At 43.8% G+C, this 20,689-nt stretch overlaps 20 non-coding genes and 3 pseudogenes across 20 annotated transcripts; all 23 read left to right on the top strand.

Moving 5' to 3' along the window:
* Window positions 1–336: 336 nt before the first annotated feature.
* Window positions 337–457, top strand: LOC142511109 (5S ribosomal RNA; annotated as a pseudogene).
* A 682-nt stretch (window positions 458–1,139) lies between these two features.
* LOC142507015 (5S ribosomal RNA) lies at window positions 1,140–1,260 on the top strand. Its single transcript, XR_012805283.1, has one exon. It is a non-coding gene; the product is annotated as a 5S ribosomal RNA (ribosomal RNA).
* A 683-nt stretch (window positions 1,261–1,943) lies between these two features.
* LOC142507586 (5S ribosomal RNA) lies at window positions 1,944–2,062 on the top strand. Its single transcript, XR_012805840.1, has one exon. It is a non-coding gene; the product is annotated as a 5S ribosomal RNA (ribosomal RNA).
* Window positions 2,063–2,745: 683 nt separating this feature from the next.
* Window positions 2,746–2,866, top strand: LOC142514357 (5S ribosomal RNA). The gene has a single exon (XR_012810253.1). It is a non-coding gene; the product is annotated as a 5S ribosomal RNA (ribosomal RNA).
* Window positions 2,867–3,549: 683 nt separating this feature from the next.
* Window positions 3,550–3,668, top strand: LOC142506895 (5S ribosomal RNA). Its single transcript, XR_012805169.1, has one exon. It is a non-coding gene; the product is annotated as a 5S ribosomal RNA (ribosomal RNA).
* Window positions 3,669–4,351: 683 nt separating this feature from the next.
* On the top strand, window positions 4,352–4,470 carry LOC142516511 (5S ribosomal RNA). Its single transcript, XR_012812302.1, has one exon. It is a non-coding gene; the product is annotated as a 5S ribosomal RNA (ribosomal RNA).
* A 683-nt stretch (window positions 4,471–5,153) lies between these two features.
* On the top strand, window positions 5,154–5,274 carry LOC142507055 (5S ribosomal RNA). The gene has a single exon (XR_012805322.1). It is a non-coding gene; the product is annotated as a 5S ribosomal RNA (ribosomal RNA).
* A 1,056-nt stretch (window positions 5,275–6,330) lies between these two features.
* Window positions 6,331–6,449, top strand: LOC142506701 (5S ribosomal RNA). The gene has a single exon (XR_012804983.1). It is a non-coding gene; the product is annotated as a 5S ribosomal RNA (ribosomal RNA).
* Window positions 6,450–7,132: 683 nt separating this feature from the next.
* On the top strand, window positions 7,133–7,251 carry LOC142517159 (5S ribosomal RNA). Its single transcript, XR_012812921.1, has one exon. It is a non-coding gene; the product is annotated as a 5S ribosomal RNA (ribosomal RNA).
* A 683-nt stretch (window positions 7,252–7,934) lies between these two features.
* LOC142507054 (5S ribosomal RNA) lies at window positions 7,935–8,055 on the top strand. Its single transcript, XR_012805321.1, has one exon. It is a non-coding gene; the product is annotated as a 5S ribosomal RNA (ribosomal RNA).
* Window positions 8,056–9,112: 1,057 nt separating this feature from the next.
* LOC142514356 (5S ribosomal RNA) lies at window positions 9,113–9,233 on the top strand. The gene has a single exon (XR_012810252.1). It is a non-coding gene; the product is annotated as a 5S ribosomal RNA (ribosomal RNA).
* A 682-nt stretch (window positions 9,234–9,915) lies between these two features.
* On the top strand, window positions 9,916–10,033 carry LOC142516698 (5S ribosomal RNA). The gene has a single exon (XR_012812479.1). It is a non-coding gene; the product is annotated as a 5S ribosomal RNA (ribosomal RNA).
* Window positions 10,034–11,089: 1,056 nt separating this feature from the next.
* LOC142507319 (5S ribosomal RNA) lies at window positions 11,090–11,210 on the top strand. The gene has a single exon (XR_012805579.1). It is a non-coding gene; the product is annotated as a 5S ribosomal RNA (ribosomal RNA).
* Window positions 11,211–12,267: 1,057 nt separating this feature from the next.
* LOC142514355 (5S ribosomal RNA) lies at window positions 12,268–12,388 on the top strand. The gene has a single exon (XR_012810251.1). It is a non-coding gene; the product is annotated as a 5S ribosomal RNA (ribosomal RNA).
* Window positions 12,389–13,070: 682 nt separating this feature from the next.
* Window positions 13,071–13,188, top strand: LOC142506626 (5S ribosomal RNA). Its single transcript, XR_012804913.1, has one exon. It is a non-coding gene; the product is annotated as a 5S ribosomal RNA (ribosomal RNA).
* Window positions 13,189–14,244: 1,056 nt separating this feature from the next.
* Window positions 14,245–14,365, top strand: LOC142507318 (5S ribosomal RNA). The gene has a single exon (XR_012805578.1). It is a non-coding gene; the product is annotated as a 5S ribosomal RNA (ribosomal RNA).
* Window positions 14,366–15,422: 1,057 nt separating this feature from the next.
* LOC142514663 (5S ribosomal RNA) lies at window positions 15,423–15,543 on the top strand. Its single transcript, XR_012810547.1, has one exon. It is a non-coding gene; the product is annotated as a 5S ribosomal RNA (ribosomal RNA).
* Window positions 15,544–16,222: 679 nt separating this feature from the next.
* Window positions 16,223–16,341, top strand: LOC142511811 (5S ribosomal RNA; annotated as a pseudogene).
* A 692-nt stretch (window positions 16,342–17,033) lies between these two features.
* Window positions 17,034–17,153, top strand: LOC142517390 (5S ribosomal RNA). Its single transcript, XR_012813139.1, has one exon. It is a non-coding gene; the product is annotated as a 5S ribosomal RNA (ribosomal RNA).
* A 683-nt stretch (window positions 17,154–17,836) lies between these two features.
* On the top strand, window positions 17,837–17,956 carry LOC142517389 (5S ribosomal RNA). Its single transcript, XR_012813138.1, has one exon. It is a non-coding gene; the product is annotated as a 5S ribosomal RNA (ribosomal RNA).
* Window positions 17,957–18,640: 684 nt separating this feature from the next.
* Window positions 18,641–18,760, top strand: LOC142511521 (5S ribosomal RNA; annotated as a pseudogene).
* Window positions 18,761–19,435: 675 nt separating this feature from the next.
* On the top strand, window positions 19,436–19,555 carry LOC142513911 (5S ribosomal RNA). Its single transcript, XR_012809834.1, has one exon. It is a non-coding gene; the product is annotated as a 5S ribosomal RNA (ribosomal RNA).
* A 673-nt stretch (window positions 19,556–20,228) lies between these two features.
* Window positions 20,229–20,347, top strand: LOC142514166 (5S ribosomal RNA). Its single transcript, XR_012810074.1, has one exon. It is a non-coding gene; the product is annotated as a 5S ribosomal RNA (ribosomal RNA).
* Window positions 20,348–20,689: the final 342 nt, after the last annotated feature.

The following is a 20,689-nucleotide window of genomic DNA, read 5'->3' as shown; positions in this document are numbered from 1 at the left end:
TTGTTATTTCCTTCTTCTTATTTTTTTTCTATTTTCTGGGAACATTTATCGATTTTTGTTGTCGGGAGCCGGTTTTGTGCGGAAGGGTATGACGCAGATTACTCCGGAGATGGTGAACTCATTAAAAACAATAATTTCGACTGTTTTATCCATAATTTACGTAAACGGTCGCGAAACGAGGTCTTCCCAGGGAGGTCACCCATCCTAGCTCTGCAATCGCGCCAGAACGCTTAACTTCATGGTTATGATTGGGCGAGAGTAGTGCCGCGTGTTGTCCAATGCCGCCCGCTCCACACGTACTCGAGGGATATAAGAATAGACATCCCACTCAATGTCCGGTGCGATCATAACAGCACTAATGCACAGGATCCCATCAGAACTCCGAAGTTATGCGTGCTTGGGCGAAAGCGCAGTACTAGGATGGGTGACCCCCTGGGAAGTCCTCGTGTTGCACCCCTTTTCGTGTTTTTCTATTTTTGATTACTTGTTGACATACGATTTTCGGCTCAAATCATCTGAATCTCGATCGGGACCAGATAAGACATGTGAAATGAAAGTAGCTCGGGCAATGCCGGATTTGAACAAAATTGTAGGCTAATTTGATTGTAAACGGGCAAACGGACGAGACTCATTACTACGCAATGAGCTGACGAGATTTTATCCGAATTCCTTCTCTAAGACCCTCTAATTTGAGATTGACCGCTTCTGTTAAGCTTTCGTTTCCTCGAGAAATCCGCTTAGGAAGTTCGAAATTCGATTCTTGTTCCATTTTATCGTATCGTAAGAATAATAATAGCTTTACATTCGTTATTTGCTTCTTCTTATTTTTTTTTATTTTCTGGGAACTTTTATCGATTTTTGTTGTCGTGAGCCGGTTCTGTGCGGAAGGGAATGACGCAGATTACTCCGGAGACGGTTAACTCATTAAAAACAATTATTTCGACTGTTTTATCCATAATTTACGTAAACGGTCGCGACACGAGGTCTTCCCAGGGAGGTCACCCATCCTAGCTCTGCCATCGCGCCAGAACGCTTAACTTCATGGTTATGATTGGGCGAGAGCAGTGCCGCGTGTTGTCCATCGCCGCCCGCTCCACACGTACTCGAGGGATATAAGAATAAACATCCCACTCAATGTCGGGTGCTATCATGCTAGCACTAATGCACCGGATCCCATCAGAACTCCGAAGTTAAGCGTGCTTGGGCGAAAGCGCAGTACTAGGATGGGTGACCCCCTGGGAAGTCCTCGTGTTGCACCCCTTTTCGTGTTTTTCTATTTTTGATTATTTGTTGACAGACGATTTTCGGCTCAAATCATCTGAATCTCGATCGAGACTAGATAAGACATGTTAAATGAAAGTAGCTCGGGCACTGCCGGATTTGGACAAAATTGTAGGCTAATTTGATTGTAAACAAGCAAACGGACGAGACTCATTACTACGCAATGAGCTGACGAGATTTTAGCCGAATTCCTTCTCTAAGACCCTCTAATTTGCGATTTACCGCTTCTGTTAAGCTTTCGTTTCCTCGAGAAATCCGCTTAGGAAGTTCGAAATTCGATTCCGGTTCCATTTTATCGTATCCGAGGCATAATAATAGCTTTACATTCGTTATTTCCTTCTTCTTATTTTTTTTGTATTTTCTGGGAACATTTTTCGATTTTTGTTGTCGTGAGCCGGTTCTGTGCGGAAGGGTATGACGCAGATTACACCGGAGACGGTTAACTCATTAAAAACAATTATTTCGACTGTTTTATCCATAATTTACGTAAACGGTCGCGACACGAGGTCTTCCCAGGGAGGTCACCCATCCTACCTCTGCCATCGCGCCAGAACGCTTAACATCATGGTTATGATTGGGCGAGAGCAGTGCCGCGTGTTGTCCATCGCCGCCCGCTCCATACGTACTCGAGGGATGTAAGAATAAACATCCCACTCAATGTCTGGTTCGATCAGACCAGCACTAATGCACCGGATCCCATCAAAACTCCAAAGTTAAGCGTGCTTGGGCGAGAGCAGTACTAGGATGGGTGACCCCCTGGGAAGTCCTCGTGTTGCACCCCTTTTCGTGTTTTTCTATTTCCGATTACTTGTTGACAGACGAGTTTCGGCTCAAATAATCTGAATCTCGATCGTGACCAGATAAGACATGTTAAATGAAAGTAGCTCGGGCAATGCCGGATTTGGACCAAATTCTAGGCTAATTTGATTGTAAACGGGCAAACAGACGAGACTCATTACTACGCAATGAGCTGACGAGATTTTAGCCGAATTCCTTCTCTAAGACCCTCTAATTTGCGATTTACCGCTTCTGTTAAGCTTTCGTTTCCTCGAGAAATCCGCTTAGGAAGTTCGAAATTCGATTCCGGTTCCATTTTATCGTATCCCAGGCATAATAATTGCTTTACATTCGTTATTTCCTTCTTCTTATTTTTAATCTATTTTCTGGGAACATTTATCGATTTTTGTTGTCGTGAGCCGGTTCTGTGCGGAAGAGTATGACGCAGATTACTCCGGAGACGGTTAACTCATTAAAAACAATTATTTCGACTGTTTTATCCATAATTTACGTAAACGGTCGCGACACGAGGTCTTCCCAAGGAGGTCACCCATCCTACCTCTGTCATCGCGCCAGAACGCTTAACTTAATGGTTATGATTGGGCGAGAGCAGTGCCGCGTGTTTTCCATCGCCGCCCGCTCCACACGTACTCGAGGGATATAAGAATAAACATCCCACTCAATGTCGGGTGCGATCATACCAGCACTAATGCACCGGATCCCATCAGAACTCCGAAGTTAAGCGTGCTTGGGCGAAAGCGCAGTACTAGGATGGGTGACCCCCTGGGAAGTCCTCGTGTTGCACCCCTTTTCGTGTTTTTCTATTTTTGATTATTTGTTGACAGACGATTTTCGACTCAAATCATCTGAATCTCGATCGGGACTAGATAAGACATGTTAAATGAAAGTAGCTCGAGCACTGCCGGATTTGGACAAAATTGTAGGCTAATTTGATTGTAAACAGGCAAACGGACGAGACTCATTACTACGCAATGAGCTGACGAGATTTTAGCCGAATTCCTTCTCTAAGACCCTCTAATTTGCGATTTACCGCTTCTGTTAAGCTTTCGTTTCCTCGAGAAATCCGCTTAGGAAGTTCGAAATTCGATTCCGGTTCCATTTTATCGTATCCGAGGCATAATAATAGCTTTACATTCGTTATTTCCTTCTTCTTATTTTTTTTGTATTTTCTGGGAACATTTTTCGATTTTTGTTGTCGTGAGCCGGTTCTGTGCGGAAGGGTATGACGCAGATTACACCGGAGACGGTTAACTCATTAAAAACAATTATTTCGACTGTTTTATCCATAATTTACGTAAACGGTCGCGACACGAGGTCTTCCCAGGGAGGTCACCCATCCTACCTCTGCCATCGCGCCAGAACGCTTACCTTCATGGTTATGATTGGGCGAGAGCAGTGCCGCGTGTTGTCCATCGCCGCCCGCTCCACACGTACTCGAGGGATGTAAGAATAAACATCCCACTCAATGTCTGGTTCGATCAGACCAGCACTAATGCACCGGATCCCATCAAAACTCCGAAGTTAAGCGTGCTTGGGCGAGAGCAGTACTAGGATGGGTGACCCCCTGGGAAGTACTCGTGTTGCACCCCTTTTCGTGTTTTTCTATTTCTGATTATTTGTTGACAGACGAGTTTCGGCTCAAATAATCTGAATTTCGATCGGGACCAGATAAGACATGTTAAATGAAAGTAGCTCGGGCAATGCCGGATTTGGACCAAATTCTAGGCTAATTTGATTGTAAACGGGCAAACGGATGAGACTCATTACTACGCAATGAGCTGAAGAGATTTTAGCCGAATTCCTTCTCTAAGACCCTCTAATTTGCGATTTACCTCTTCTGTTAAGCTTTCGTTTTCTCGAGAAATCAGCTTAGGAAGTTCGAAATTCGATTCCGGTTCCATTTTATCGTATCCGAGGCATAATAATAGCTTTACATTCGTTATTTACTTCTTCTTATTTTTTTTGTATTTTCTGGGAACATTTATAAATTTTTGTTGTTGTGAGCCGGTTCTGTGCGGAAGGGTATGACGCAGATTACTCCGGAGACGGTTAACTCATTAAAAACAATTATTTCGACTGTTTTATCCATAATTTAAGTAAACGGTCGCGACACGAGGTCTTCCCAGGGAGGTCACCCATCCTACCTCTGCCATCGCGCCAGAACGCTTAACTTCATGGTTATGATTGGGCGAGAGCAGTGCCGCGTGTTGTCCATCGCCGCCCGCTCCACACGTACTCGAGGGATATAAGAATAAACATCCCACTCAATATCTGGTGCGATCATACCAGCACTAATGCAGCGGATCTCGTCAAAACTCCGAAGTTAAGCGTGCTTGGGCGAGAGCAGTACTAGGATGGGTGACCCCCTGGGAAGTCCTCGTGTTGCACCCCTTTTCGTGTTTTTCTATTTCTGATTACTTGTTGACAGACGAGTTTCGGCTCAAATAATCTGAATCTCGATCGGGACCAGATAAGACATGTGAAATGAAAGTAGCTCGGGCACTGCCGGATTTGAACAAAATTCTAGGCTAATTTGATTGTAAACGGGCAAACGGACGAGACTCATTACTACGCAATGAGCTGACGAGATTTTAGCCGAATTCCTTCTCTAAGACCCTCAAATTTGCCATTTACCGCTGCTGTTAAGCTTTCGTTTCCTCGAGAAATCCGCTTAGGAAGTTCGAAATTCGATTCTGGTTCCATTTTATCGTATCCTAAGAATAATAATAGCTTTACATTCGTTATTTCCTTCTTCTTATTTTTTTTTTATTTTCTGGGAACATTTATCGATTTTTAATGTCGTGAGCCGGTTCTGTGCGGAAGGGTATGACGCAGATTACTCCGGAGACGATTAACTCATTAAAAACAATTATTTCCACTGATTTATCCATAATTTGCATAAACGGTCGTGATACGAGGTCTTCCTAGGGAGGTCACCCATCCTAGCTCTGCCATCGCGCCAGAACGCTTAACTTCATGGTTATGATTGGGCGAGAGCAGTGCCGCGTGTTGTCCATCGCCGCCCGCTCCACACGTACTCGAGGGATATAAGAATAAACATCCCACTCAATGTCGGGTGCGATCATACCAGCACTAATGCACCGTATCCCATCAGAACTCCGAAGTTAAGCGTGCTTGGACGAAAGCGCAGTACTAGGATGGGTGACCACCTGGGAAGTCCTCGTGTTGCACCCCTTTTCGTGTTTTTCTATTTTTGATTACTTGTTGACGGACGATTTTCTGCTCAAATCATCTGAATCTCGATCGAGACCAAATAAGACATGTGAAATCAGCGTAGCTCGGGTACTGCCTGATTGGACAAAATTGTAGGCTAATTTGATTGTAAACGGGCAAACGGACGAGACTCATTACTACGCAATGAGCTGACGAGATTTTATCCGAATTTCTTCTCTAAGACCCTCTAATTTGCGATTTACCGCTTCTGTTAATGTTTCGTTTCCTCGAGAAATCCGTTTAGGAAGTTCGAAATTCGATTCCGGATCCATTTTATCGTATCCCAGAAATAATAATAGCTTTACATTCATAGAAGTCCTTGTGTTGCACCCCTTGTCGTGTTTTTCTATTTTTGATTACTTGTTGACAGACGATTTTCGGCTCAAATCATCTGAATCTCGATCGGGACCAGATAAGACATGTGAAATGAAAGTAGCTCGGGCACTGCCGGATTTGGACAAAATTGTAGGCTAATTTGATTGTAAACGGGCAAACGGACGAGACTCATTACTACGCAATGAGCTGACGAGATTTTATCCGAATTTCTTCTCTAAGACCCTCTAATTTGCGATTTACCGCTTCTGTTAAGCTTTCGTTTCCTCGAGAAATCCGCTTAGGAAGTTCGAAATTCGATTCCGGTTCCATTTTATCGTATCCCAGGCATAATAACAGCTTTACATTCGTTATTTCCTTCTTCTTATTTTATTTTCTATTTTCTGGGAACATTTATCGATTTTTGTTGTCGTGAGCCGGTTTTGTGCGGAAGGGTATGACGCAGATTACTCTGGAGACGGTGAACTCATTAAAAACAATTATTTCGACTGTTTTATCCATAATTTACGTAAACGGTCGCGACACGAGGTCTTCCCAGGGAGGTCACCCATCCTAGCTCTGCCATCGCGCCAGAACGCTTAACTTCATGGTTATGATTGGGCGAGAGCAGTGCCGCGTGTTGTCCATCGCCGCCCGCTCCACACGTACTCGAGGGATATAAGAATAAACATCCCACTCAATGTCTGGTGCGATCAGACAAGCACTAATGCACCGGATCCCATCAAAACTCCGAAGTTAAGCGTGCTTGGGCGAGAGCAGTACTAGGATGGGTGACCCCCTGGGAAGTACTCGTGTTGCACCCCTTTTCGTGTTTTTCTATTTCTGATTACTTGTTGACAGACGAGTTTCGGCTCAAATAATCTGAATTTCGATCGGGACCAGATAAGACATGTTAAATGAAAGTAGCTCGGGCAATGCCGGATTTGGACCAAATTCTAGGCTAATTTGATTGTAAACGGGCAAACGGACGAGACTCATTACTACGCAATGAGCTGAAGAGATTTTAGCCGAATTCCTTCTCTAAGACCCTCTAATTTGCGATTTACCGCTTCTGTTAAGCTTTCGTTTTCTCGAGAAATCAGCTTAGGAAGTTCGAAATTCGATTCCGGTTCCATTTTATCGTATCCGAGGCATAATAATAGCTTTACATTCGTTATTTACTTCTTCTTATTTTTTTTGTATTTTCTGGGAACATTTATCAATTTTTGTTGTTGTGAGCCGGTTCTGTGCGGAAGGGTATGACGCAGATTACTCCGGAGACGGTTAACTCATTAAAAACAATTATTTCGACTGTTTTATCCATAATTTAAGTAAACGGTCGCGACACGAGGTCTTCCCAGGGAGGTCACCCATCCTACCTCTGCCATCGCGCCAGAACGCTTAACTTCATGGTTATGATTGGGCGAGAGCAGTGCCGCGTGTTGTCCATCGCCGCCCGCTCCACACGTACTCGAGGGATATAAGAATAAACATCCCACTCAATGTCTGGTGCGATCAGACAAGCACTAATGCACCGGATCCCATCAAAACTCCGAAGTTAAGCGTGCTTGGGCGAGAGCAGTACTAGGATGGGTGACCCCCTGGGAAGTCCTCGTGTTGCACCCCTTTTCGTGTTTTTCTATTTCTGATTACTTGTTGACAGACGAGTTTCGGCTCAAATAATCTGAATCTCGATCGGGACCAGATAAGACATGTGAAATGAAAGTAGCTCGGGCACTGCCGGATTTGGACAAAATTCTAGGCTAATTTGATTGTAAACGGGCAAACGGACGAGACTCATTACTACGCAATGAGCTGACGAGATTTTAGCCGAATTCCTTCTCTAAGACCCTCAAATTTGCCATTTACCGCTTCTGTTAAGCTTTCGTTTCCTCGAGAAATCCGCTTAGGAAGTTTGAAATTCGATTCTGGTTCCATTTTATCGTATCCTAAGAATAATAATAGCTTTACATTCGTTATTTCCTTCTTCTTATTTTTTTTTTATTTTCTGGGAACATTTATCGATTTTTAATGTCGTGAGCCGGTTCTGTGCGGAAGGGTATGACGCAGATTACTCCGGAGACGATTAACTCATTAAAAACAATTATTTCCACTGATTTATCCATAATTTGCATAAACGGTCGTGATACGAGGTCTTCCTAGGGAGGTCACCCATCCTAGCTCTGCCATCGCGCCAGAACGCTTAACTTCATGGTTATGATTGGGCGAGAGCAGTGCCGCGTGTTGTCCATCGCCGCCCGCTCCACACGTACTCGAGGGATATAAGAATAAACATCCCACTCAATGTCGGGTGCGATCATACCAGCACTAATGCACCGTATCCCATCAGAACTCCGAAGTTAAGCGTGCTTGGACGAAAGCGCAGTACTAGGATGGGTGACCACCTGGGAAGTCCTCGTGTTGCACCCCTTTTCGTGTTTTTCTATTTTTGATTACTTGTTGACGGACGATTTTCTGCTCAAATCATCTGAATCTCGATCGAGACCAAATAAGACATGTGAAATCAGCGTAGCTCGGGTACTGCCTGATTTGGACAAAATTGTAGGCTAATTTGATTGTAAACGGGCAAACGGACGAGACTCATTACTACGCAATGAGCTGACGAGATTTTATCCGAATTTCTTCTCTAAGACCCTGTAATTTGCGATTTACCGCTTCTGTTAATGTTTCGTTTCCTCGAGAAATCCGTTTAGGAAGTTCGAAATTCGATTCCGGATCCATTTTATCGTATCCCAGAAATAATAATAGCTTTACATTCATAGAAGTCCTTGTGTTGCACCCCTTGTCGTGTTTTTCTATTTTTGATTACTTGTTGACAGACGATTTTCGGCTCAAATCATCTGAATCTCGATCGGGACCAGATAAGACATGTGAAATGAAAGTAGCTCGGGCACTGCCGGATTTGGACAAAATTGTAGGCTAATTTGATTGTAAACGGGCAAACGGACGAGACTCATTACTACGCAATGAGCTGACGAGATTTTATCCGAATTTCTTCTCTAAGACCCTCTAATTTGCGATTTACCGCTTCTGTTAAGCTTTCGTTTCCTCGAGAAATCCCCTTAGGAAGTTCGAAATTCGATTCCGGTTCCATTTTATCGTATCCCAGGCATAATAACAGCTTTACATTCGTTATTTCCTTCTTCTTATTTTATTTTCTATTTTCTGGGAACATTTATCGATTTTTGTTGTCGTGAGCCGGTTTTGTGCGGAAGGGTATGACGCAGATTACTCCGGAGACGGTGAACTCATTAAAAACAATTATTTCGACTGTTTTATCCATAATTTACGTAAACGGTCGCGACACGAGGTCTTCCCAGGGAGGTCACCCATCCTAGCTCTGCCATCGCGCCAGAACGCTTAACTTCATGGTTATGATTGGGCGAGAGCAGTGCCGCGTGTTGTCCATCGCCGCCCGCTCCACACGTACTCGAGGGATATAAGAATAAACATCCCACTCAATGTCGGGTGCGATCATACCAGCACTAATGCACCGGATCCCATCAGAACTCCGAAGTTAAGCGTGCTTGGGCGAAAGCGCAGTACTAGGATGGGTGACCCCCTGGGAAGTCCTCGTGTTGCACCCCTTTTCGTGTTTTTCTATTTTTGATTACTTGTTGACAGACGATTTTCGGCTGAAATCATCTGAATCTCAATCGGGACCAGATAAAACATGTGAAATGAAAGTAGCTCGGGCACTGCCAGATTTGGACAAAATTGTAGGCTAATTTGATTGTAAACGGGCAAACGGACGAGACTCATTACTACGCAATGAGCTGACGAGATTTTATCCGAATTCCTTCTCTAAGACCCTCTAATTTGCAATTTACCGCTTCTGTTAAGCTTTCGTTTCCTCGAGAAATCCGCTTAGGAAGTTCGAAATTCGGTTCTGGTTCCATTTTATCGTATCCTAAGAATAATAATAGCTTCACATTCGTTATTTCCTTCTTCTTATTTTTTTTTATTTTCTGGGAACATTTATCGATTTTTGTTGTCGTGAGCCGGTTCTGTGCGGAAGGGTATGACGCAGATTACTCCGGAGACGGTGAACTCATTAAAAACAATTATTTCGACTGTTTTATCCATAATTTACGTAAAAGGTCGCGACACGAGGTCTTCCCAGGGAGGTCACCCATCCTAGCTCTGCCATCGCGCCAGAACGCTTAACTTCATGGTTATGATTGGGCGAGAGCAGTGCCGCGTGTTGTCCATCGCCGCCCGCTCCACACGTACTCGAGGGATATAAGGATAAACATCCCACTCAATGTCGGGTGCGATCATACCAGCACTAATGTACCGGATCCATCAGAACTCCGAAGTTAAGCGTGCTTGGGCGAGAGTAGTAGTAGGATGGGTGACCCCCTCGGAAGTCCTCGTGTTGCACCCTTTTTCGTGTTTTTCTATTTTTGATTACTTGTTAACAGACGATTTTCGGTTCAAATCAACTGAATCTCGATCGGGACCAGATAAGACATGTGAAATGAAAGTAGCTCGGGCACTGCCGGATTTGGACAAAATTGTAGGCTAATTTGATTGTAAACGGGCAAACGGACGAGACTCATTACTACGCAATGAGCTGACGAGATTTTATCCGAATTTCTTCTCTAAGACCCTCTAATTTGCGATTTACCGCTTCTGTTAATGTTCCGTTTCCTCGAGAAATCCGTTTAGGAAGTTCGAAATTCGATTCCGGATCCATTTTATCGTATCCCAGAAATAATAATAGCTTTACATTCATAGAAGTCCTTGTGTTGCACCCCTTGTCGTGTTTTTCTATTTCTGATTACTTGTTGACAGACGAGTTTCGGCTCAAATCATCTGAATCTCGATCGGGACCAGATAAGACATGTGAAATGAAAGTAGCTCGGGCACTGCCGGATTTGGACAAAATTGTAGGCTAATTTGATTGTAAACTGGCAAACGGACGAGACTCATTACTACGCAATGAGCTGACGAGATTTTAGCCGAATTCCTTCTTTAAAACCCTCTAATTTGCGATTTACCGCTTCTGTTAAGCTTTCGTTTCCTCGAGAAATCCGCTTAGGAAGTTCGAAATTCGATTCTGGTTCCATTTTATCGTATCCTAAGAATAATAATAGCTTTACATTCGTTATTTCCTTCTTCTTTTTTTTTTTTTATTTTCGGGGAACATTTATCGATTTTTAATGTCGTGAGCCGGTTCTGTGCGGAAGGGTATGACGCAGATTACTCCGGAGACGATTAACTCATTAAAAACAATTATTTCCACTGATTTATCCATAATTTACATAAACGGTCGCGATACGAGGTCTTCCCAGGGAGGTCACCCATCCTAGCTCTGCCATCGCGCCAGAACGCTTAACTTCATGGTTATGATTGGGCGAGAGCAGTGCCGCGTGTTGTCCATCGCCGCCCGCTCCACACGTACTCGAGGGATATAAGAATAAACATCCCACTCAATGTCGGTTGCGATCATACCAGCACTAATGCACCGTATCCCATCAGAACTCCGAAGTTAAGCGTGCTTGGGCGAAAGCGCAGTACTAGGATGGGTGACCACCTGGGAAGTCCTCGTGTTGCACCCCTTTTCGTGTTTTTCTATTTTTGATTACTTGTTGACGGACGATTTTCTGCTCAAATCATCTGAATCTCGATCGAGACCAAATAAGACATGTGAAATCAACGTAGCTCGGGTACTGCCTGATTTGGACAAAATTGTAGGCTAATTTGATTGTAAACGGGCAAACGGACGAGACTAATTACTACGCAATGAGCTGACGAGATTTTATCCGAATTTCTTCTCTAAGACCCTCTAATTTGCGATTTACCGCTTCTGTTAATGTTCCGTTTCCTCGAGAAATCCGTTTAGGAAGTTCGAAATTCGATTCCGGATCCATTTTATCGTATCCCAGAAATAATAATAGCTTTACATTCATAGAAGTCCTTGTGTTGCACCCCTTGTCGTGTTTTTCTATTTTTGATTACTTGTTGACAGACGATTTTCGGCTCAAATCATCTGAATCTCGATCGGGACCAGATAAGACATGTGAAATGAAAGTAGCTCGGGCACTGCCGGATTTGGACAAAATTGTAGGCTAATTTGATTGTAAACGGGCAAACGGACGAGACTCATTACTACGCAATGAGCTGACGAGATTTTATCCGAATTTCTTCTCTAAGACCCTCTAATTTGCGATTTACCGCTTCTGTTAAGCTTTCGTTTCCTCGAGAAATCCGCTTAGGAAGTTCGAAATTCGATTCCGGTTCCATTTTATCGTATCCCAGGCATAATAACAGCTTTACATTTGTTATTTCCTTCTTCTTATTTTATTTTCTATTTTCTGGGAACATTTATCGATTTTTGTTGTCGTGAGCCGGTTTTGTGCGGAAGGGTATGACGCAGATTACTCCGGAGACGGTGAACTCATTAAAAACATATATTTCGACTGTTTTATCCATAATTTACGTAAACGGTCGCGACACGAGGTCTTCCCAGGGAGGTCACCCATCCTAGCTCTGCCATCGCGCCAGAACGCTTAACTTCATAGTTATGATTGGGCGAGAGCAGTGCCGCGTGTTGTCCATCGCCGCCCGCTCCACACGTACTCGAGGGATATAAGAATAAACATCCCACTCAATGTCGGGTGCGATCATACCAGCACTAATGCACCGGATCCCATCAGAACTCCGAAGTTAAGCGTGCTTGGGCGAAAGCGCAGTACTAGGATGGGTGACCCCCTGGGAAGTCCTCGTGTTGCACCCCTTTTCGTGTTTTTCTATTTTTGATTACTTGTTGACAGACGATTTTCGGCTGAAATCATCTGAATCTCAATCGGGACCAGATAAAACATGTGAAATGAAAGTAGCTCGGGCACTGCCAGATTTGGACAAAATTGTAGGCTAATTTGATTGTAAACGGGCAAACGGACGAGACTCATTACTACGCAATGAGCTGACGAGATTTTATCCGAATTCCTTCTCTAAGACCCTCTAATTTGCAATTTACCGCTTCTGTTAATCTTTCGTTTCCTCGAGAAATCCGCTTAGGAAGTTCGAAATTCGGTTCTGGTTCCATTTTATCGTATCCTAAAAATAATAATAGCTTCACATTCGTTATTTCCTTCTTCTTATTTTTTTTTATTTTCTGGGAACATTTATCGATTTTTGTTGTCGTGAGCCAGTTCTGTGCGGAAGGGTATGACGCAGATTACTCCGGAGACGGTGAACTCATTAAAAACAATTATTTCGACTGTTTTATCCATAATTTACGTAAAAGGTCGCGACACGAGGTCTTCCCAGGGAGGTCACACATCCTAGCTCTGCCATCGCGCCAGAACGCTTAACTTCATGGTTATGATTGGGCGAGAGCAGTGCCGCGTGTTGTCCATCGCCGCCCGCTCCACACGTACTCGAGGGATATAAGGATAAACATCCCACTCAATGTCGGGTGCGATCATACCAGCACTAATGTACCGGATCCTTCAGAACTCCGAAGTTAAGCGTGCTTGGGCGAGAGTAGTAGTAGGATGGGTGACCCCCTCGGAAGTCCTCGTGTTGCACCCTTTTTCGTGTTTTTCTATTTTTGATTACTTGTTAACAGACGATTTTCGGTTCAAATCAACTGAATCTCGATCGGGACCAGATAAGACATGTGAAATGAAAGTAGCTCGGGCACTGCCGGATTTGGACAAAATTGTAGGCTAATTTGATTGTAAACGGGCAAACGGACGAGACTCATTACTACGCAATGAGCTGACGAGATTTTATCCGAATTTCTTCTCTAAGACCCTCTAATTTGCGATTTACCGCTTCTGTTAATGTTCCGTTTCCTCGAGAAATCCGTTTAGGAAGTTCGAAATTCGATTCCGGATCCATTTTATCGTATCCCAGAAATAATAATAGCTTTACATTCATAGAAGTCCTTGTGTTGCACCCCTTGTCGTGTTTTTCTATTTCTGATTACTTGTTGACAGACGAGTTTCGGCTCAAATCATCTGAATCTCGATCGGGACCAGATAAGACATGTGAAATGAAAGTAGCTCGGGCACTGCCGGATTTGGACAAAATTGTAGGCTAATTTGATTGTAAACTGGCAAACGGACGAGACTCATTACTACGCAATGAGCTGACGAGATTTTAGCCGAATTCCTTCTTTAAAACCCTCTAATTTGCGATTTACCGCTTCTGTTAAGCTTTCGTTTCCTCGAGAAATCCGCTTAGGAAGTTCGAAATTCGATTCTGGTTCCATTTTATCGTATCCTAAGAATAATAATAGCTTTACATTCGTTATTTCCTTCTTCTTTTTTTTTTTTTATTTTCGGGGAACATTTATCGATTTTTAATGTCGTGAGCCGGTTCTGTGCGGAAGGGTATGACGCAGATTACTCCGGAGACGATTAACTCATTAAAAACAATTATTTCCACTGATTTATCCATAATTTACATAAACGGTCGCGATACGAGGTCTTCCCAGGGAGGTCACCCATCCTAGCTCTGCCATCGCGCCAGAACGCTTAACTTCATGGTTATGATTGGGCGAGAGCAGTGCCGCATGTTGTCCATCGCCGCCCGCTCCACACGTACTCGAGGGATATAAGAATAAACATCCCACTCAATGTCGGTTGCGATCATACCAGCACTAATGCACCGTATCCCATCAGAACTCCGAAGTTAAGCGTGCTTGGGCGAAAGCGCAGTACTAGGATGGGTGACCACCTGGGAAGTCCTCGTGTTGCACCCCTTTTCGTGTTTTTCTATTTTTGATTACTTGTTGACGGACGATTTTCTGCTCAAATCATCTGAATCTCGATCGAGACCAAATAAGACATGTGAAATCAGCGTAGCTCGGGTACTGCCTGATTTGGACAAAATTGTAGGCTAATTTGATTGTAAACGGGCAAACGGACGAGACTAATTACTACGCAATGAGCTGACGAGATTTTATCCGAATTTCTTCTCTAAGACCCTCTAATTTGCGATTTACCGCTTCTGTTAATGTTCCGTTTCCTCGAGAAATCCGTTTAGGAAGTTCGAAATTCGATTCCGGATCCATTTTATCGTATCCCAGAAATAATAATAGCTTTACATTCATAGAAGTCCTTGTGTTGCACCCCTTGTCGTGTTTTTCTATTTTTGATTACTTGTTGACAGACGATTTTCGGCTCAAATCATCTGAATCTCGATCGGGACCAGATAAGACATGTGAAATGAAAGTAGCTCGGGCACTGCCGGATTTGGACAAAATTGTAGGCTAATTTGATTGTAAACGGGCAAACGGACGAGACTCATTACTACGCAATGAGCTGACGAGATTTTATCCGAATTTCTTCTCTAAGACCCTCTAATTTGCGATTTACCGCTTCTATTAAGCTTTCGTTTCCTCGAGAAATCCGCTTAGGAAGTTCGAAATTCGATTCCGGTTCCATTTTATCATATCCCAGGCATAATAACAGCTTTACATTCGTTATTTCCTTCTTCTTATTTTATTTTCTATTTTCTGGGAACATTTATCGATTTTTGTTGTCGTGAGCCGGTTTTGTGCGGAAGGGTATGACGCAGATTACTCCGTAGACGGTGAACTCATTAAAAACAATTATTTCGACTGTTTTATCCATAATTTACGTAAACGGTCGCGACACGAGGTCTTCCCAGGGAGGTCACCCGTCCTAGCTCTGCCATCGCGCCAGAACGCTTAACTTCATGGTTATGATTGGGCGAGAGCAGTGCCGCGTGTTGTCCATCGCCGCCCGCTCCACACGTACTCGAGGGATATAAGAATAAACATCCCACTCAATGTCGGGTGCGATCATACCAGCACTAATGCACCGGATCCCATCAGAACTCCGAAGTTAAGCGTGCTTGGGCGAAAGCGCAGTACTAGGATGGGTGACCCCCTGGGAAGTCCTCGTGTTGCACCCTTTTCGTGTTTTTCTATTTTTGATTACTTGTTGACAGACGATTTTCGGCTGAAATCATCTAAATCTCAATCGGGACCAGATAAAACATGTGAAATGAAAGTAGCTCGGGCACTGCCGGATTTGGACAAAATTGTAGGCTAATTTGATTGTAAACGGGCAAACGGACGAGACTCATTACTACGCAATGAGCTGACGAGATTTTATCCGAATTCCTTCTCTAAGACCCTCTAATTTGCAATTTACCGCTTCTGTTAAGCTTTCGTTTCCTCGAGAAATCCGCTTAGGAAGTTCGAAATTCGATTCTGGTTCCATTTTATCGTATCCTAAGAATAATAATAGCTTTACATTCGTTATTTCCTTCTTCTTATTTTTTTTTTATTTTCTGGGAACATTTATCGATTTTTGTTGTCGTGAGCCGGTTCTGTGCGGAAGGGTATGACGCAGATTACTCCGGAGACGGTGAACTCATTAAAACAATTATTTCGACTGTTTTATCCATAATTTACGTAACAGGTCGCGACACGAGGGCTTCCCAGGGAGGTCACCCATCCTACCTGCCATCGCGCCAGAACGCTTAACTTCATGGTTATGATTGGGCGAGAGCAGTGCCGCGTTTGTCCATCGCCGCCCCGCTCCACACACGTACTCTAGGATATAAGGATAAACATCCCATCAATGTCGGGTGCGATCATACCAGCACTAATGTACAGGATCTCATCAGAACTCCGAAGTTAAGCGTGCTTGGGCGAGAGTAGTAGTAGGAGAAGTGACCCCTCAGAAAGTCCTCGTGGTGCACCCTTTTTCGTGTTTTTTTATTTTTTGATTACTTGTTAGACAGACGATTTTCGGTCAAATCAACTGAATCTCGATCGTGGACCAGATAAGACATGTGAAATGAAAGTAGCTCCGGGCACCTGCCGGATTTGGACAAATTGTAGGCTAATTTGATTGTAAAACGGGCAAACGGACGAGACTCATTACTACGCAATGACTGACGATATTTTAGCCGAATTCCTTCTCTAAGACCCTCAAATTTGCGATTTACCGTTCTGTTAAGCTTTCGGTTTCCTCGAGAAATCCGCTTAGGAAGTTCGAAATTTTATTCTGGTTCCATTTTATCGTATCCCAAAAATAATAATAGCTTTTACATTCGTTATTTCCTTCTTCTTATTTTTTTTCTATTTTCTGGGGAACATTATCGATTTTTGTTGTCGTGAGCCGGTTCTGTGCGGAAGGGTATGACGCAGATTACACCGGAGACGGTAACTCATTAAAAATAATTATTTCGACTGTTTTAATCCATAATTTACGTAAACGGTCGCGACACGAGGTCTTCCCAGGGACGGGCACCCGATCTAAAGCTCTGCCATCGCGCCAGAACGCTTATACTTCATGGTTTCTGATTGGGCGAGAACAGGGCCGCGTGTTGTCCATCGCCGCTTGCTCCACCCGTACTCGAGGGATATAAGAATAAACATCCCACTCAATCTCGTGTGCGATCATACCAGCACTAATGCACCGGATCCCATCAAAACTCCGAAGTTAAGCGTGCTTGGGGCGAGAGCAGTACTAGGATGGGTAACCCCCTGGGAAGTCCTCGTGTTGCACTACTTTTCGTGTTTTTCTATTTTTGATTACTTGTTGACAGACGATTTTCGGCTCAAATCATCTGAATCTCGATCGGGACCAGATAAGACATGTGAAATGAAAGTAGCTCGGGCACTGCCGGATTTGGACAAAATTGTAGGCTAATTTGATTGTAAACGGGCAAACGGACGAGACTCATTACTACGCAATGAGCTGACGAGATTTTAGCCGAATTCCTTCTCTAAGACCCTCAAATTTGCGATTTACCGCTTCTGTTAAGTTTTCGTTTCCTCGAGAAATCCGCTTAGGAAGTTCGAAATTTTATTCTGGTTCCATTTTATCGTATCCCAAGAATAATAATAGCTTTACATTCGTTATTTCCTTTTTCTTATTTTTTTTTCTATTTTCTGGGAACATTTATCGATTTTTGTTGTCGTGAGCCTGTTCTTTGCGGAAGGGTATGACGCAGATTACACCGAAGACGGTTAACTCATTAAAATAATTATTTCGACTGTTTTATCCATAATTTACGTAAACGGTCGCGACACGAGGTCTTTCCAGGGAGGTCACCCATCCTAGCTCTGCCATCGCGCCAGAACGCTTAACTTCATGGTTCTGATTGGGCGAGAACCAGTGCCGCGTGTTGTCCATCGCCGCTGCTCCACCCGTACTCGAGGGATATAAGAATAAACATCCCACTCAATGTCGTGTGCGATCATACCAGCACTAATGCACCGGATCCCATCAAAACTCCGAAGTTAAGCGTGCTTGGGGCGAGAGCAGTACTAGGATGGGTAACCCCCTGGGAAGTCCTCGTGTTGCACTACTTTTCGTGTTTTTCTATTTTTGATTACTTGTTGACAGACGATTTTCAGCTCAAATCATCTGAATCTCGATCGGGACCAGATAAGACATGTGAAATGAAAGTAGCTCGGCCACTGCCGGATTTGGACAAAATTGTAGGCTAATTTGATTGTAAACGGGCAAACGGACGAGACTCATTACTACGCAATGAGCTGACGAGATTTTAGCCGAATTCCTTCTCTAAGACCCTCTAATTTGCGATTTACCGCTTCTGTTAAGCTTTCGTTTCCTCGAGAAATCCGCTTAGGAAGTTCGAAATTCGATTCCGGTTCCATTTTATCGTATCCGAGGCATAATAATAGCTTTACATTCGTTATTTCCTTCTTCTTATTTTTTTTCTATTTCTGGGAACATTTATCGATTTTTGTTGTCGTGAGCCGGTTCTGTGCGGAAGGGTATGACGCAGATTACTCCGGAGACGGTTAACTCATGAAAAACAATTATTTCGACTGTTTTATCCATAATTTACGATAAACGGTCGCGATACGAGTCTTCCCAGGGAGGTCACCCATCCTAGCTCTGCCATCAGCGCCAGAACGCTTAACTTCATGGTTATGATTGGGGCGAGAGCAGGCCGCGTGTTGTCCATCGCGCATCCGCTCCACACGTACTCGAGGGATATAAGAATCAACATCCCACTCAATGTCGGGTGCGATCATTCCAGCACTAATGCACCGGAATCCCATCAGAACTCCGAAGGTTAAGGTGCTTGGGCGAGAGCAGTAATAGATGGGGTGACCCCCTGGGAAGTCCTCGTGTTGCACCCCTTTTCGTGTTTTTCTATTTTGATTACTTGTTGACAGACGATTTTCGGCTCAAATCATCTGAATCTCGATCGGGACAAGATAAGACATGTGAAATGAAAGTAGATCGGGCACTGCGGATTTGGACAAAATTAGTAGGCTACTTTGATTGTAAACGATGCAAACGGACGAGACTCATTACTAACGCAATGAAGCTGACGAGATTTTAGCCGAATTCCTTCTCTAAGACCCTTAATTGCGATTTAACGCTTCTGTTAAGTTCGTTTCCTCGAGAAATCCGCTTAGGAAGTTCGAAATTCGATTCCGGTTCCATTTTATCGTATCCCAGGCATAATAATAGCTTTACATTCGTTATTTCCTTCTTCTTATTTTTTTTTCTATTTTCTGGGAACATTTATCGATTTTTGTTGTCGTGAGCCGGTTCTGTGCGGAAGGGTATGACGCAGATTACTCCGGAGGTTAACTCATTAAAAACAATTATTTCGACTGTTTTATCCATAATTTACGTAAACGGTCGCGACACGAGGTCTTCCCAGGGAGGTCACCCATCCTAGCTCTGCCATCGCGCCAGAACGCTTAACTTCATGGTTATGATTGGGCGAGAGTGCCGCGTGTTGTCCATCGCCGCCCGCTCCACACGTACTCGAGGGATATAAGAATAACATCCCACTCAATGTCGGGTGCGATCATACCAGCACTAATGCACCGGATCCCATCAGAACTCCGAAGTTAAGCGTGCTTGGGCGAAGCGCAGTACTAGGATGGGTGACCCCCTGGGAAGTCCTCGTGTTGCACCCCTTTTCGTGTTTTTCTATTTTTGATTACTTGTTGACAGACGATTTTCGGCTCAAATCATCTGAATCTCGATCGGACCAGATAAGACATGTGAAATGAAAGTAGCTCGGGCACTGCCGGATTTGGACAAAATTGTAGGCTAATTTGATTGTAAACGGGCAAACGGACGAGACTCATTACTACGCAATGAGCTGACGAGATTTTAGCCGAATTCCTTCTCTAAGACCCTCTAATTTGCGATTTACCGCTTCTGTTAAGCTTTCGTTTCCTCGAGAAATCCGCTTAGGAAGTTCGAAATTCGATTCTGGTTCCATTTTATCGTATCCAGAAAATAATAGCTTTACATTCGTTATTTCCTTCTTCTTATTTTTTTTTTTATTTTCTGGGAACATTTATCGATTTTTGTTGTCGTGAGCCGTTCTGTGCGGAAGGATGACGCAGATTACTCCGGAGACGGTCAACTCATTAAAACAATTATTTCGATGTTTTATCTATAATTTACGTAAACGGTGCGACACGAGGTCTTCCCAGGAGGTCACCCATCCTACCTCTGCCATCGAGCCAGAACGCTTAACTTCATGGTTATGATTGGGCGAGAGCAGTGCCGCGTGTTGTCCATCGCCGCCCGCTCCACACGTACTCGAGGGATATAAGAATAAACTTCCCACTCAATGTCTGGTGCGATCATACCAGCACTAATGCACCGGATCCCATCAGAACTACGAAGTTAAGCGTGCTTGGGCGAGAGCAGTACTAGGATGGGTGACCCTCTGGGAAGTCCTCGTGTTGCACCCCTATTCGTGTTTTTCTATTTCTGATTATTTGTTGACAGACGAGTTTCGGCTCAAATCATCTAAATCTCGATCGGGACCAGATAAGACATGTGAAATGAAAGTAGCTCGGGCACTGCCGGATTTGGACAAAATTGTAGGCTAATTTGATTGTAACGGCAAACGGACGAGACTCATTACTACGCAATGAGCTGACGAGATTTTAGCCGAATTCCTTCTCTAAACCCTCTAATTTGCGATTTACCGCTTCTGTTAAGCTTTCGTTTCTCGAGAAAATCCGCTTAGGAAGTTCGAAATTCGATTCTGGTTCCATTTTATCGTATCCCAGGAATAATAATGCTTTACA

This window comes from Primulina tabacum, chromosome 10, assembly GCF_025594145.1.
Source record: "Primulina tabacum isolate GXHZ01 chromosome 10, ASM2559414v2, whole genome shotgun sequence".
NCBI lineage: Eukaryota > Viridiplantae > Streptophyta > Magnoliopsida > Lamiales > Gesneriaceae > Primulina > Primulina tabacum.
Note: the sequence above shows the minus strand (reverse complement) of the source record. Positions and strands in the feature narration are given on the sequence as shown.